Genomic DNA, 17,477 nt, shown 5'->3' with positions numbered 1-17,477 from the left:
ATTTTATTTATTCAATATTTTACAGGGAAAGTCAGTTGAGAACACTTTCTCATTTACAATGACAACCTGACCAAGAGGCAATATAAAACAAAAACACAAACAGAAAACACTTACACATAAACTATAACATGAAACAGTGAATAGAGATATAAGACAGTAAATCATTTGCAGATTAAAGATATAAAAGTGTTAAAAACATGTCCAATTATCCTGTAAAATACTCTGGATGGAGTTTTTGTCTGGAATGTTATACAGTATGGTATTAAACTTTCTATCATCATAAAGATCAAACCAGGCCAAGTTACACATCAGATCTGTGGAGAGGCGACCCCACTCAGAGTCAGAATGCATTTTTTGAGCTATAAAACTACATGTAATTAAAAAAAAAAAAAAGTAAGGTAGAGCTGTGGAACATTCCAGGCAGAGCAATGACATATCCATAGAAACAAGGGGGTGACCATATGGGGGTGAGAGACCCCCCAACCTAAAAGTTATATAGTGCACCTTTAAAATTTACAGATTTACAGTTAGATTTGTAATCCACTAATTTATTTATTTATTTATTTATTTATTTATTTATTTATTTTATTTATTTGTATTTATTTATTTTTGGTCCTAAAAAAAAAAAAAGAAAGAAAAAAGAAAAAGTTATCAAGTAAAAGTTACGGTCCAGTATCCACGTGGGACCCTAGCACAGGGAGGAGCTGCTGCAGGTACAGGCTCTGTGTTCAGTTTTATTACAGTGCAAAAAACAAAGCAAATTAGCAAAAATTTACAAAATGTGTAATTATTAATCCGCTATTCATTTAAAAGGGAACAGTTTGAGTTATTGATTCGTTTTGGTTAATTGGAAAGCAAGTCCGGAAATGTAGCCACTGTTAGCCTTTTCTGATCAAGTTCATACGATACTTTATTAGCATGCTAGCTTTACACAAGTTAAAGTGTAGTTTAAATACACGAAGATACATGAATATACCTTAATAAGTTAATACCTATACGTTGTGTAATCTTATGAATTCATTTTTTTGTGTGCGTGTTTTGAAGTTCTCATTATCGCTAATTGGCTACGGTAAACCATCAGCTTGTCCCAGTCAACACAATGGTGAGCTGTGCTTCCACGTGACAGTTTTTGTGTTGTATTAAATTATGTCAGTGTTAATATTTTTTTTTTGTCTTTCCTTCATGTGTTCCTGTGGGAAATAGTGAGCCAGCTTGGTGAACTTTACTCTCCTTTTGATTCTATCGTCAAAGTTGGATGAAGTTTGGGTAAGTAGGAAGTGCATTGATTAATGTCGTTTGGCCTGTGTACCAGTGTTACTCGCAGTTGAAAACAAATGTAGTGACAATAGAATAATAAATAGAGTGAAATCCGGTTTCTAATGACAAAATAGGCAACTTATAAAGATGACAAATGTGTATATACTTTCTCTTGGACCTGTTTACTTAGCCCAGTGATACACAAGCGCCTTCAAAATTTACTCTAGAGTCAATTTAATCCAGGTTTTTGTGGTTTTGTCCTAGTATACATCTATAATAGTCCTGTGTTAGACCTAGCTTAAATCTAGTGGTACCCAGATGGTTAAATATTTTATTAAGTGGTAATGTAAAATATTTGAGAATCATTGACTTAGCCTTCTTATAGAACAATGAAGTAGGCTATTTTAACCTTCAGGTCACATCAGATAGGCCTACATTGTCTTAATAGTGTCTTATCATACACTATTATTTATTATTACATACATACTACTATTACATACATATTATTACATACACTATTATATAAATTCTTGCCATTCACTTTTATTACATTTAAAATCTTTTCACAGAAAGAGCTGGCTCTCTGTTGTACCACAATAACTAATTTATCAATCTTAAACCCCAGGCCCCGAGGACTCTGAGAACCTGCTGCTATTGATTTCTTTTTTCGTTCTTTTTTTTCCCTTTTTTTTTTTTTTTTTTTTTTTTTTTTTTTATCAGCGTGTGGGTTTTATTAGAGAAGTGAGGCTTCTGGCTCTGCACAGTATGGACAAATGATAGAAAACTGGCTAAAGCAAAGCAAAAATAAAGTCACTCAACGGTCGCAAATAGGTTTAAATTGTAAATGTCACAGATGAATTTGACTATAGCATAAATACATACTGATGTATGTCCATGTTTCACCTTTGGGGGGCAGCAGCAGGCTGTTAACGTATGTGTTATACAGTCAACGTGAACTCGAGGAAGAATCACAGGGTCATTGCTTTATGCATTCATTTAATAAAACTTAAAATTGTGATAATTAACTATATGATATTATTTGATATATAAATGAGATAACATACCATAGGTTAATATATAGGGCAATATACACAATTTGCTATGCTATGGGCATTACTTTGGTGTTTATGGTTAATTTTAGAGACAATTAGTATGACTTTAAATAAATTATCCCAACAAAGTAATCATTGTCAAGAAAAATGATCAGTGTTTGTTCTACAAGACAAACCTACATTTGTCTATCATTTATTGCATGACACATTTACAGTTGTCTTAACTATCTTCCATAGATCACGCTGTATTCCCTCTTGGGTTTAGACTTATGACCACTAAAACTGTGGCTAATTTGTCTTTACTACTTAATTACTTTAGTACTTGGGACTAAATTGCCCTTAATAGACTTTATCAATCATCTGTTACCAAACTGAAAAAATATTTACAATAAGGAATAATGTAGGCCTGTCACAAAAATTGTTTGTGTGTTGCGTGTTAATTTTGGTTTTACTTTATAGCTTTTATCATCTGTTACATGTACGTGCACGCTGGAAGCCTGACTCGATTGTGCAAAGAAGTGCTTAATGCTTTTTATTCTTATTATTTTTAGGAGATGTTGAAATGAAAAATTACGGTGAATGGTTCAAGGAGTTCTACCTACGTAATTATTCCCCATATCAGTAAGTAAATAAGATTTATGTATTTTAGTTTGGGCTGTGAAAGCATCAAATGAAATGTGTAAAGCTGAGTATTTTGGCTTGGCATGAAAATAACCGTCCCAAACGACTATTTAGTAGAAAAGCACAGAGTGTACTTTTGGAGACAGAGGGCAGGAGGGACCCGTATTAGCAGGAACACTTGAATGAATTTGAAGAATAGGTTTTTACATGCAGAACAGCCACAATACTGAGCTCTGACTGGCAGACAGTACCAGCTCTCTGTTTCAAATGACGCACACCTGCCTGATTGGAAGGATTTAAAATCTTCTATTGCCAGCAACCAAACAAAGCAAAGGCGCCAATGTACCATTAACCGCCGCATTTTTCAAATCCAACCGATACCCGGATTTAATTAAATTGTGGATTAAAAAAAAATAATGATAGTAATAATTAAAGTGCATGCTTCAAATGAGTGAATATTTTGCCTTAAAGAAAATATAAATCCTGATTTCAAGGGAACTTAATTAGAATAGCCAAATAATGTTTCTAGTATCTAAAAAGCATTTCTACTTCTATTATTCTATTAACCAACTCTATCTAATTCTTTTGAATTCATCCTGTCACTTAAAGATGGATCACAGTTTCCTGCATTCACCACGGAATCTGGTAAAAGACGGTTTAACAAAGAACTAAAGCTTGTCCGTTACAATAGCTTTATAGAAAATGCTATGAGACCTCTCCTGAATGCAGATGTTGCTGTAAATTTGTTCATACACCATCATATAAAAACCCTCTAAATGTACAACATGTTTTGTGCTGTAAAGGCCCAACAGCAATCTTCTTGGTCAAGTGGCTGCCCCTCTATGGTTATATGATCTGTGGAGCCCTGGCTGGCCCCTCAGATGTAAGTACACACAGACAGGACTAATGCTCCGCGCACACACTGCGTCTGACCCGGGGGTCAAGGTGCACTGACTCCGAAGCTCGTCTAACTGGGCCTCTTGAAACTCTTGCCTTGCATTCCAGCGCCCGGAGGAGGGGGTTGTACAGCCAGGCTTATTACCGAGCGAGCGACCAAAGGAAGGAGTGATCCAGAGTGAGAGAAGAGAGAGGGAGGGAGCGCTGGGGGTAAAAGAAGCTGGAAGGTATTATGTGTTATTTCCTCGTCCGTGCAGCCGGGGTCCCTCCTCCTTCACAGCTCACAAGTTGGACACAAGTGAAGGAAATGCTACAAACTTGAACCTGCGCTTGTGGGGCTGCCTGCCTCGGCCCTCCGCGAGTCCTCCGCGAGCTTCTTGTTTTCTTTTCCTGTCGTTTACTTGGAGCGCAGGACTCTCACTTTCTCCCTCCCTTCCTCCTTCTCCGGTGTCAGTGAGCCACTTTGTTCAGCAGCTTTTCCCCATGTTTTGTGCAGGAGACGCACTTGGAAAAGCCAGTTGGATTTGGAAGATACTGACGCGAACGCACAGCTGCAGCCGTCCCCTCCATCTCTACACCAGGACCAATGTCCCCCTCACTCCCTCCCTGCGTGTGCCTGTTACTCTGCCTCTTTTGGGAGGTGGGGGCGCCATATGGGAGCTCCAAAAAATGGAAGTGGATAGACAGTTCACGGGCTTAGATTTTGCGCTCTTTGCGGTAAGTTTTTCAATTAAATTCTTGTTACTTAGTCTGTTCGCTTTGGGATACACCTTATTTCACACAGTAAGCATTCAGTTTTGTACTTTCCTTGTTTTGTAACCGTTCATTAAAACCGCTGATGTTGGTTTCTTTGTGAAAATATTTAGTTTAGATTTTTATTTGTAACAATTGATAAGTTTTTCGCAGTTTGAAGCAGGGGAAGGCTTTGTGCTTTTGAATTTGAAGTTTAGAGGGTCAAGGTAGAACTGGGGCCATGTGGGGGAAGGGAGTCTGGAGGGGTCAAAGAGACTGGCACTTGGCCCAAACAGCACAATGGATCTGACATTTTTTAGCATTACCCAGAACAGGCAAAACAAGAGTGAATTCAGGTCTGAAAAACAACATGTTTATAAGTTAATAGAACTTATTTCGTAAGTATTAACTATTTATTTCAGATGGGGTGCACAAGATATTTAAATCGGGTATTGAGTTGGCATCATTGTTAAATTGTGAAGCCTGCAGTTCGATAATAGAATGTCCTCTACGTGCAATATTGTGTTTATTTTAATAGAAAAATCTTATTATGCCTAGTTTAGACCTCAACGAACACATCTGAAATTCATGGGCTATTTCTATTAGTTTGTCTGTATTTCAGTTTTGTCTTCTGGGTTGTTTACACCATGCACTTCAATTTTTTTTTAAACATATATCTCAAATCTAATTGTAGTACATGTTAGAAAAATCTCAGTTTGTTTCTGTTTTTTGTCCCCTCAAAATCTTCACTTCACAAGTTTCAATTGTTCACATTTACAAATGATACTGGCTTATGGATGGCTGTTGTATTAGTATTTGTAAAGTCTTTTTTGTCCAGAGTGAATTTAAGATCTCTTTTTAGAAAACTCGAGGGCTGCGATTTCTACGTCTCACCTCATGGGCTCATTTGCTCAGTGAGGTTTTGACCCCTCTCTCTCTCTCCTCTCTGAAATGGACTTGCTGTGTCTCCCCTGTTCCCTGCATTCATTAGTAGCTTGGGAATCAAATGTCTCCACTGGCATTAATGCGCTCCTTTCTTATGTGGCCATGTAATTAAAACTGGATTTTTGCAGGAGCTAAAGTACAGTGTGCCTGAAGTAGTCCAACTTTTACTTTTTCGTTTTATTTAGAGAGTATTTTGCAGTGTAGCCTTTGTTAAAATAGCTCGTAGTAGAGGTCTAATTTTGACAAGTGGGTCACATTAATAAAGCACAAGACCCATACCAGAAGCCTCTATATATAAAAGGGGTATCATATTACAAATGCTTACAGATGCTGCTGTTTCATATACTGTAATTGTGTATGCGAATCTGGCGTCATCTTCTTTGGACCTATACGTCAACACAAAAACATTACAGTTATAACAGCCGTCTTATTTTTGACAAGTGGGTCACATTAACAAAGCCTATTCCAGTAGCCACTATTTTTATTAGGACTCAAAGTTTCGATGTAAGTTGTAGCTGTAGTATTGATGCTTACAGATGCTGCTGTTTCATATACTGTAGGGCTACATATGAAGAGATAGATATATCCTAATCTCTATACAGTATGTCACAATAATTATTCAACTTATTCAATAAATAAAAGCTGGAACTATATTTTTGAGGCTCTGTATTTATTACGTATGTATTTTCTGTGCACTGGTGGGATTTTTTTCCTTTTTTTGTAGTACAACAGATTCGAGTTGTACTACGTAGAAGTTTAATAGTGTTGTCTTTTTAGTCATTTTTAAGAATATGGTGCATTTAGAAAAGGGTTGACTGGCCTGGTACTTATTTAAAGTAATCTTGTATGGAAATCATTAAATATTGATCACCCAGCATCTGCAGTTAAACAGTTAAATATTTTGCACAGTTCTTCAGCTGAACCAGGGCGCATGTGAGTCTTAGTCATATTGTGTGGATTCATGCAACAACAACAAAAAAAACATTACATTTCACTGACTATATTTTAAATAGCTTATTCTGAAGTAGATCACATTAATAAAGGACAAGACCAGTGCTAGGAACCACTGTATTTTAGAGTGTAAAAATAGTTCCAGTTTCCTGTTAGGGCTTTTCTCAGTTCTAAAGATATAATATTTTGGTTTAATTTGACAATTGCTATGGCAATGGTCCTAATTTTTCATCATTCTGAAACCCATGGACTGTCCACAATATACTAATGTGAAGTAATCTTGTGTGGATTATTTTATCAACAGAAAAACATTACACCTGTGTCCCTCATCTTATTCTTGAACAGCTCATCTGCAGTTAAAGAGTTAAATTTTGCACATAGTTCCTCCGTTAAACCAGGGAGTATGTTAGCCTGACTAGCTAGCGCTGCTTCCTCCTCGCATAGATGATAGCTGGGGTTTGTTTGTTGCCCTTAATGCCAGGTGAAAACACATGGTCCGTTAACCTCAGTGACTTCGGCGTGCTTCTCTTTTAGCCTCCCCCTTACACGAGCCGTGCTTATAAATGAGTCCAGTTGTTTGCGAGCAGTGAAAGCGAAAGCGCACTTAAAAGCAGTGATTTATTAGTTGTTAGTTTGTTGCTGCCATGTGAGTGACAGAGGTGCCATTGAGGATGAAAACAAAAACTCCCAAATGTAGGCAACCACTGACGGCTTCAGGAAATGGTCTCTTTTTCCGCGACTCAGCGAGAAGAGAAGTTTAAACATTACTTTTAACAGTGTTCTCCAAAGAAAATGTTGGCTTTTAGAGGTATCCTGTGGTGTGTTAAGTGTTAGATACTTACTTGTCGACCTGATTTACCTGTTGATGGCATATTTCTCCTAAAGTTAATGATGCTGTGTGTGATTTTTACAGTCTTAAAAATGTCGAAAACAGAATTAGTTCATTTTTAACAGTTTGCAGTTATTCCTGGCTTACCTTATGCATTCAGAACATCTTAATTATTCCCCATGATGAGCTTAAAAGAGCTTTTTCACAACTCTCAGAGGTCTAGAGCAGAGTTCATTGTCACAGTAAAGCTAACAGCTAGCATGCTAACAGTGCACTTATTGATTATTAGACAAACAAAATGCTTTATAATTAGATGCAGACAGTTGAAAGTAGATGTTTTTGACACCACAAGAGCTGCTTGTGTGCTTACAAATTTTGCTCAAATATAGAAAAAATTGGGAAAGATTTATCTGAATGCTCCAATTAACCTGGGATGTACATGTGAGAGATTGTTGTCATTTGTTTGATACAAGCTCTTGAAGAACATGTTAAAACATAATATTGTAATATTGCCACCTGCGCCCAAAGGTGCTCTAAAACTGGATTGCCTTTGTGTTGCATCAGATTCACTCTAAACTAAACAAATGAATTGCACGCAGAGCTTATTGGAATTACTGAATAAAACATTATTTTACTTTTTTTACTGAATATTTTGTTTATTTGTAAATTGTTAAAATGTAGAGGGTTCAAGTGCAAAAGAGGGCAAAACTAGTGATTCATATTTCACTAGAAAACTCAATGCTAGTCCGACGGCTTTTTGTTTAGTTGAATCATCAAATGCCCTATTTATTGCTAGAAATGCATGAGGTATGGCCAAGACTCTGCAAAATTTGTACTGTTGCAAGCCTAATATTTTGTATTTGTTAGCAGATTTTCACTTGTTTGCCATAATGCAACATATGCCTGTATTCTGTATAAATATAAGTTTAATTTTTCAAAGTCAGATTTATACAAGGCGCTTATAATCAACTTGTGATTTTGTTTATTATATAAAAGTTAGTATCACCTGGCATTAGAGCTTTTTTGTATTACAAATTATTGGGTATCAAACATCGTATTTCTCTAAGCTCACATCCAAGACATTGTATTTTAGCTGAAGTGGTCCCCATTGGGCTGGATTTTAAAGTGGGTGATGTCATGTCTGTGATGGAGAGTGTGTCCACTTAATCCATTCTTTATGTGTCACTCCTCTAAAGCTGTTTTAGTCCTTATTAACATCCAAAGGTTTTAAAGCATGTTGTAGAATTCCATAAATAACACAAATGCTTGTTTTAATGTTTGTTTTATTGTTTGTAACATTTAGACAATACATAATTTTTCATGTGTCTTTATTTTAAGCGATCAGTGAAATGAGCAAATGAGATCCACTAGAAGACCATCAGGTGCACAGGTCCACAGCACAGGGCTTCCAGGGAAATGGCTTCCATACATTTAGCATTTCCTCTTTGGGGCCTGTGACGACGTTGTGAGCTGGGGGGGTTGGGGGGCTTTGGGGGTCTGGGGGCTGCTGATGCAGACACAATGGGCAAAGACAAACATTATCAGTGAGACAAAGGGCAGCACACGCGGGTCACCGGGGGGTAACTCATCCCATTATTTCAGGGAAGTGATCTTAACCGCAGGACTTTTAAAGTCGTCAGCAAATTAGGAGTTTGTGTGTGGCCGGTCATGATCACAGCGTCCTGTTTATAGACCCCAGACAGTCACAACATGACTGCATTACAGGCTCTATGTATCAGGAGCAAGCTATCTATATATGTACTGAAATACTACTCCACATTCTTGTCTATGTTTAAAAACACTAAAAGGCTACATGTCACAATAAGTACTAAACATACTCTTAATCACTGTGTTATTTATCGTCCAAAGCAATTAATATTAGACATGTTTGTGAAATTATTCATTTTCATCAGTGGACCCATCCATGAAAAATGATGCTGGAATGATAAAAGGCCAAAGCACTTGAGTGCTGTGATGTAGGTCAGCTTTTAACCCTTTTTATTAGGCAAACAGCCTGTCAAGTTGTGCTGTAATTTATGACTTGAAAAACAAGGCATCAATTACACGGTAATTACACGCTCTTAAAGCTACTACTTAACAGCTCGGCTTTATGGACATGTATATCATTGTCCTACCTGTAAGCTGTTGTTTTAGGGTGTTTAAGAACAATAGTATTATACAATTAACTGTTTAGTAAAAATATTTTTATGTAGGATTTTCAACAGCAACACCTTTTTGTCTTTAAATGTAAGTATTAATTAAATGTATTTTTAACAGTAAACCTGTGAGTAGAACCTGCGAAAATACACAAAGCCAAGTGCTGTGAGCTTTGCTAGCCCACCAGAGGGGCCCTATTTTAAGAGTCATCAAAACGGTTTAAGTGAATGTCTATATATTCACATGTGGTTGTCCAAGTGTGTGTGCGTTTTTGTATGAAACCCTATGCGTGTTTGTGTGACTGAAGGGCCATTATGGGACAGGCTTTTAAGGGAGATCTGGGAAGTGGAAACCTAATACTGGCTGACTGCTGCTCTTGTGTACATGAACCCCACAGCTGCTGGTGAGGGGAGGGGGCAGGGGCCGAGGGAGGAGAGAGTGCGCTGCGCTCAGTAATTAGTTGTCTGGTTTTGTATTGACCAGTCTGGTGCTTGGGCCTTGGGGACTGTTAAATTTGCTATTGAAACTGAAAGGATTATGCACCCAAAAGAAATTAAACGGGAGCAATGAATAGATCGCAGCCCAAATGGTGGACCAGTGTTTTTTCCTTGCACTTGCTCCGTCGGCCTTTGTGCCTCCCCACTCAGAAAAGGAGATATTTTCATGTCTGACACAGCTCTTTTTTATGCTGTTGGTAAATAGCACTTAAGCTTGTGACAATTTTATTTTCTGATGAAGACACACCCATTTTAAGACTTAAAATGACTGCACGTCCTTTTAGTTACTGTCAGTTATAAGGACTGAGGCCTGCTCATAAAAATAATGCTACAGAGTGGACGGTTTTCATGTTGTAAGGTGAATGAAAATGAAACTTGTAACTTGAGCTGGAGCTATTAGCACATCACAAATACTGCAATTATTTAGATAACAGTATGTCCTCTGCAAGGAACAAAATATCCTGTCTTTTCATAGAAGAAATCTTGTTATACCTGTAGTTTAGATTTCTACAAACATGTCCTGAAATGCATATGATTCTTGCATTAGTTTATCAGTCCATATCTCAGTCTTTCAGCCCTAAAATGCTTCTGGCGTTGTTCACAATGTGCACTCTGACTAGAAACATACTTTTAAAACATGTAATGCATATCTAATTGCAGTCACAATACTTATCATAAAAAACTTGATTAAAAATGTTCCCCAAAATCCTGCAGCTCTAACTGAACCCCTCATATATTCGTGGATTCCCTGTTGTAAATATTGAGGTGAACAGTAACAGTACTGGAAAAACATCCAGAGACCAAAGTGTAACCCAATCCTCTTGTAATGGCTGGCAGCGTCTGTTAAGCAGGCCTGCCCGCTGGGAAAGATTTGAAAAAGGTGCCTATAATGCGACAGATATCTTGCTTCAGTAAGTTGCATTAGCCCCATCTGCATAGAGCATGTGAACTTGGTGAACTGGAGCCTTGAGAGTATCTAGTAAATGATAAAGGAGTGATGTCATGCTCCTTCACTGTTTGTGTAGCTGGCAGTGAGGCTCGGGTTGTCACTGCTTTGAGCTATTGACAATGGCCCAAACTCACATATTTTTTTCATCTAGTCTATGTAGGGTGGTGCAATTAATTAAATTTTAATCCAGATAGAGATACTGTCATTTCCAATTGTCAGTGATAAGTCTTTTTAATCGAGGGTTCCACAGCCAATCCTCTTGTCAGTAAAACCATGCCATTTGAAGTCCATCTTGTTTATGTTCAGAAAATCCACATTCAGTGCCATTTTTATTTGTTTATAATAAGAAAAAATATCAAATAGAACTGAAAATGGCCATCAATCAATATGAGGATAACAATTTTGATCAAATGTTTTCATATCACCCAGCCCTTTAAGTGTATGTTTGATTTGTGTTCTTTTGAAATGATGTAATATTTTGTTACGGCAATCTTTGCTTTTATAATTTTTTGATCCATGCTGAGTGAGGAGCTTTTGTAGATAAGTGCTCTCTGGCAAAGACCCACCTATGACATGTTATGTATAAAAATATAAGATTGCGCTAGTGCTAGTACTGTGAAGACATGATTCACTGTCTGATTGGTTCTCTTTAAAATAAAAGCATACACTGTTGCATCTATCAAAATGCCATAGACTAATAATGACAGTTCTGGGCAGTAGATCTGTGTTCATGAACCTAAAAACCCCAGAATCAGAGCCCAGTGTGACGACAAAGTTAGAAAAGTGGAGACAGACTGACAGATGAGGAGGTCTCTGACTGATTATTACTGACTGTATTTACATTAACACTGTTAGCCGGAGCAGTGAAGGCCTATAATTCAATTGCTCTTAGAAGCTGTGCAAATTGTGAGTTGGTTGTAATGTAATTGCGGCACACTACCCGTGCAGATTGAACCATTAGCAGAGAGAACTTGGCAAATTTTGCTTGATCTTTTTATAAACTTTTCACTAACACTTCTGATTATTAACTTAAATATTTTGTCAGTTCAACGAAAAGGTTTTCAAACATATCTTTAATGTATTGGTTTATGTTTATCTCAAACAAATGAGAAATTACAGTAAAACTCCCCAAGACAGAACAGAAAAATCACTTGATACTCGAAAGTTTACAACATATGTTTTTTCCATTTTCACTTTGAATCAGCTCTTTTTGCAATATTTCTTATTATAGGCCTAAATAGTTTACTCAGTGTTAAAATTCAAAACAACATTCACAATATAATGGATAGTTTTTGCCCACTTCTGAATGCAAGAATTATCTAGCTTTACTGTCTCTTCATGTCTATGACTAAAATGTCGGTGTAATACTTACCATCCTCAGAAGTCAGCATTAGACTTGAGGTTGCTGTTTATTGCTGGTTATAAGCTCTCCCCATTTCGTGTTGTCTGCCCCTCTCCCCTCTCCCCTTTTCCCTCTTGGTAATAGATGGCCTCACTGCTCTGGTTTTGAGCCCACCTTTAAACAGCTCGATCGGGGACTATAGGGGTCTGTCTCTGGACCAGGAAACAATAGGAGTGTGTGGTATTGTCTGTGTGTGTGTGTGCATGTGTGTGTTAGGAGGCCCACATCTATCTGACACATGTTGGAACACGTGACAATGGTGTGTTGATGCTTTAACCAAAACTGCCAGATAGTGAACCCCATTTCGGGCAGGTGATTGACAGAAATGATCTCAATCTTTATTTTTTGCATTACCTTGATAACAGTATTCAGATAATGCTAAATGTATTTGTAATGTCTTGGTTGAGTTTCATGTCTAGCACAAACCATGAATGAACCATAAAATTTACCAAAAATTTATTGTTATATCACTTTATACCTTTGTTTGGGACATTACACTGAGTTTCTGTGTTTTTTGCTGTTATTTCAAATTGTTTTAATTATGCAAGATATAATGGACACTTTAATTTAGCATATCTCAGAACAATCGCAATAGTATCCGTTTTTGATATATGTCCCACCTCTGTTGCCAGATATCAGACAGAGTGAACTAGAGGACATCCATGGTACGCACATCCATGCTGCTCTTCTGCGAAAGCATCGGACTGATCCTGAACGCTCCCTTTTACTCCGGGGCTGTATCATGTTCATTGGCGTTTGTGCGTTCCCTGCTGTTTTCCTTTCTGGAGCGAGTCTTTGTGTAACTGCAGAGAGACAGAGGTGTAGCCCGCCCTGAGATGTGTGTGTGTGTGTGTGTGTGTACAGAACATTATGATGAAGCATTACTACACTGCAAAAAGTTAATTCTAGCTAAGTTAAAAATATTGATTTGAGTCAATTTCACTTAACAAGTAAAATGATCTGCCTCTTGAACAAGACTTTTGGTCCCTAAGAGAATACATCTTGTTACACTTAAGTAACTAACAAAATCTTCTCTTATTTGAAATTAAAATATATATGTATATATTCTGTTGGTAGATAATTTTACTTGTTAAGTTGAATCTACTTAATAATAATCATTTAAAATAACTTAATATGAAATTTTAACTCACCTCGATGTTAATTTTTTGCAGTGTGCGTGTGTGTGTTTTGATTCATAAGTAGCAGATTGGCCGACAGAGCCTGACCTTGGTTGGAGACTAGTGTGTTCGGAGATGATAGGTTTAAATTGTAATACCTACGTTTTTTATTTTTTAGGGGAGATGTGGTAAAATGTGGATTTAATTTTATTTAGACTGAACGGAGATGCTTAGCATAGTCGGATAATATGGGTGTTTTCTCTCTGCGGTAGTGGCTGTGGGACCGAGAGCTTGCTTGTCTTTTTGCTTAGCATACTGGGCATTCATATGGAAATGGGGGGCAGAGGAGGGACAGAATCTCACATCAACTTGATCTGGTCATGAATAGCTGCCAGTGTTTGGACTGACCCCGAGTCGGCTTAAAGGCAGTGGCCAGCCCCATCCTCAGACCACGAGGCTTTGTCAGTGGCGGCACATGCGCTCTTACATAGCCTTACACTACAGATAAAACAAGCAGATGGCCATAATTACATTCACACAACTGGCTACACTGAGCACTTTCTGTCAGCAGCTCCGTCTCACACACTCACTCACCGAGGATGAGGAATTACTTTATCAGTTCGTTCCAGAGTGATAAAATATTAAGATGGTTGCTATAGCGATTAACAATTTAAGGCAAAATATTATCTTTTGCATGGGAAAAGTCCTCAAAATGCTGCTTGTATCAGAAAGCTGAAACCTACCACTTACTGACAATTAATGTTTTTAATGTTTAGTTATTTTTTTATTAATTACTGATGGGAGAAAAAAATCAAAACGATCCACTAAAATTATGAAGAGCTATTATTAATTATTACTACTATTAAGAGTATATGATTTTGTAGTTGTTACTCACAGCAAAGCAACAGAACAACATTTATTTGTAATTATGAAATAACTGTTAAATTGCATTGGAAGTACTTATAAATAGTAAATTAATTCCTAAAAATTTAGATCAATTCTCCTTGCTTCTTTTCTATGCTGGATTAGAATAATTTGCTTTTGCCGTGCTGTCTGTGAATTAATATTGTATTTGATAAGTCCCGTTTCTAATAAAAAGTGAGTGTGTTTCCTCTCCGGGAGCCTCCGCACAAAGGCCCTCCCAGACCGGGCTGCTGTGCCTGGGTCGAGCCGCGGGGAACCATCAAACCAGATTTGTCTCGCTGGATGTGCCGTTTTATTCTGTGGGATTAGAGTCCACCTCCCAGTTCCTGCCAGTCTGAGCCTTTCTTCCCTTTAACACTTTGTAAGATAAAGTTTTTCTCCAGATTTAATACATTTTTATATCTTTTCTCATTTTCATCCTTTTTGTCCATTTAATTTTTATGTAATTACAATTTATTTTCTGACTAATGTGAATTGATTTTAGATTGCAAAAAAATGATGTAATTCAACTGATAACACATTTACCTTCATTTTCTTTTAGTTATTATTAAAGTCAAAATAAACAATTTAATTTGACCCATCATTATGTTGAGCTAATGCTATGCTAGGTCTTTGACTTATTCTGAAATAAAGAGCATTTTTACACTAGCAATATGTTTTTTATATATGTATTTATTTATTTTTTTTAATATACACATTTATTTAAATGTATCTTGTAAAAAATAATGCTTTATAAAGTAGATTCATATAATGTGCTCACCTTTATAATAGCAATGTTCATATTTTCTCAATATTAACGATGAGTGCAGCTAATGCTATGCTAGCTCTTTGACTTATTTTTAATTAGGCAGCATTTTGACACCAGCAATATTTTTTTTAAATATATATTCAGAGATAACTCATAAAAAATAACACATTATAAATTAGGTGTGTTTTATGTGCTCACCTTTACAATAACAATGTTTATTTTTTCTCAATAATAACGATGAGTGCAGCTTCAGTTTAAGCCTGTCTATAAAAAGAGCAGCAGTCTCGGGGCCTCAGAGCGTTGTGTTGTTTTGTCTGTCCATTAGCAGCCCATTCACCAAACAATGGCTCCAGCCGTAGACACTGGGCTTGTTAACACACACGCATTAGAGCACCAGGAGGGGACACTCCTCTAGTGTTATGACGGCACTCTTTCACTCACCAGTCCACTCTCTCCTCAGCGCAAGTGTCTGGCCTCTCAATGGGGAGGATTTGTTGCTCTACACCTAATTAAATAGCGCTTTGAGGAGTAGTTATAGAGCGAAGGGCTTTTTGTTTTGTGTTACCATCTTAAGCACCTTGCGAACGTAAAATCTTCTATGAGCCTGACGTGCTGTTCGTAAACACACCGCTGTCTCTCAAAGCGCAGGATTCCGCAGGAGTTGATTGGTGATCTACAAGGCTTTGATTCAACCATATAAGAGATGCAATGTACGGAGCGTGATGTTACTGTATGTCTATAGTCATTAACAAACCTGACGTGTGATCTCTCGTCTTCTCTATTCTAGCATGAACACAATCTAGATGTTTAATTGAAAAGGTGAGATTTTTGTTTATTGAGAAGCATCTATGAACTTGGACATTGACCTATACATTTTGCTTCCTTTTAACAAAAAGGAGCCAAATCAGATGTAACACTGAAACAATATGATAACTTAAAATACAAAAATTGAAATAAAAACCTGCCCATGTCTGTCCTTTTCCCTAGGGTACTATCTTTCAGTGTGTTCCATTCGTTAACCCAAACCTTCCAAATATAAAGTGAAAAGGTCCAACATTTATCAAAAATTTGTCTTTTTGAATCAATTGTTGCATTTTTTGAGCAAATATTGTAACGTAGACATGAAACAAAATGCAGTGAAGATGTTTTGAGCAGTGGTGGTGACTTGGACGATTTAGGAGATTATGGGAGAGACTCTGCTTTGCTGCCAATGGGCTTGACCTGAGGGAGGAGGCACATGGCCCTTCGACCCTGAGGAGCAAGGCTGTCTGGGTTAGCTGGACTAGATTGGATTTATTGTAATTATTGAACGTCGGTTTGTAACCCTTTAAACATTTCTTTTTAACCACTGTTGCATACATTATTATTTTTTCATTCTACAATTTTATACGTGTAATTACATTAAATTTCAATAAAAAAAAAACATCTTTCACTGGGTTAGGGTTTGATTTTTGCAGATTTTCTGTTTGGTGATATCAAAATTTCACTCTGCACTTTACTGACTCTTATGTAATTTTGGCATGAACTGCACTACAATTTTATACATTTTGTTATTACATTCAAATTTAATTAAAAAAACAAAACATCTTCATTGGGTTAGGGTTTGATTTTTACAGATTTTCAGTTTGGTGACTTCAAAATTTCTTTGTGTCCAATGGTGCCTCTACGTGTGAATTTTGGCTTGAACTGAAATTCGAAAATTGCGCATTAATAATCATCAATTTGAATAATTATAGATTGTGTTTCTTTCTGTGTAATTTTCTCCACTCTGCAATTATCTTTTTAAATAAGAATTGGGATTGGCCCTAACTGTCTCCAAAAATCCTTGCCTTTTCTGCCAGTGTCTGTAACATCACACCAGATGTCGGTTCTCCAGCTACATCTCTCCTAAGCCACAAGTCACGCGCTGTGCTGCCTGCTCACTCTGCTTTCCCCAAAACCAGGACAGCTGTGGATCAGGGTGGAGGAGAGGGAGAATTTGGAAGAGAAATGGGGCTGTAGTATTCTGCGTTCCACCTTAAAAAAAAAGTGTGTGTATGGCATTTGGTTTCCACTATGTTTTACGAGACTGATGTTGCTGATAGTGTGGAATTAAACTAAACTCATGCGCAAAAAATACATATTGAGAATACTAATTTTGAGAAACTGTATTCTGGTACAGTTACTCTTTCATTCAGAAAACAGTGATTTTTTCCTTCTCCTAAAATCAAAGGAATACTCTGTGCTACTTGATCACACAGTATAGGCTTATAAGAATACTGCTCTTGTGGCAAGTGCATGTGTGATTCTTATTTTTTCTATGATAAATCCATACAAACTGTGAAACAAATAAATCTGTTTCAATTCTGTTATTATAATATACTTCATCTCATTGTGAAATTATTCTAAGTAGTCAGAA

At 37.0% G+C, this 17,477-nt stretch overlaps 1 long non-coding RNA gene across 1 annotated transcript in view; it reads left to right on the top strand.

Moving 5' to 3' along the window:
• The first annotated feature begins 4,071 nt into the window (after positions 1 to 4,071).
• The window catches only part of LOC129407472 (uncharacterized), a 46,625-nt gene continuing 33,219 nt past the window's right edge, over positions 4,072 to 17,477 (top strand). Inside the window, exon 1 of the long non-coding RNA XR_008631559.1 lies at positions 4,072 to 4,544. This is a non-coding gene — a long non-coding RNA (uncharacterized LOC129407472). The remainder of the gene's footprint in view (positions 4,545 to 17,477) is intronic.

The sequence above is a fragment of the Boleophthalmus pectinirostris genome, unplaced genomic scaffold (genome assembly GCF_026225935.1).
Source record: "Boleophthalmus pectinirostris isolate CB_2022bp ecotype Guang Dong unplaced genomic scaffold, ASM2622593v1 HiC_scaffold_12, whole genome shotgun sequence".
NCBI lineage: Eukaryota > Metazoa > Chordata > Actinopteri > Gobiiformes > Gobiidae > Boleophthalmus > Boleophthalmus pectinirostris.
The sequence above is the reverse complement of the archived record's forward strand: the minus strand, read 5'-3'. Positions and strand labels throughout refer to the sequence as shown.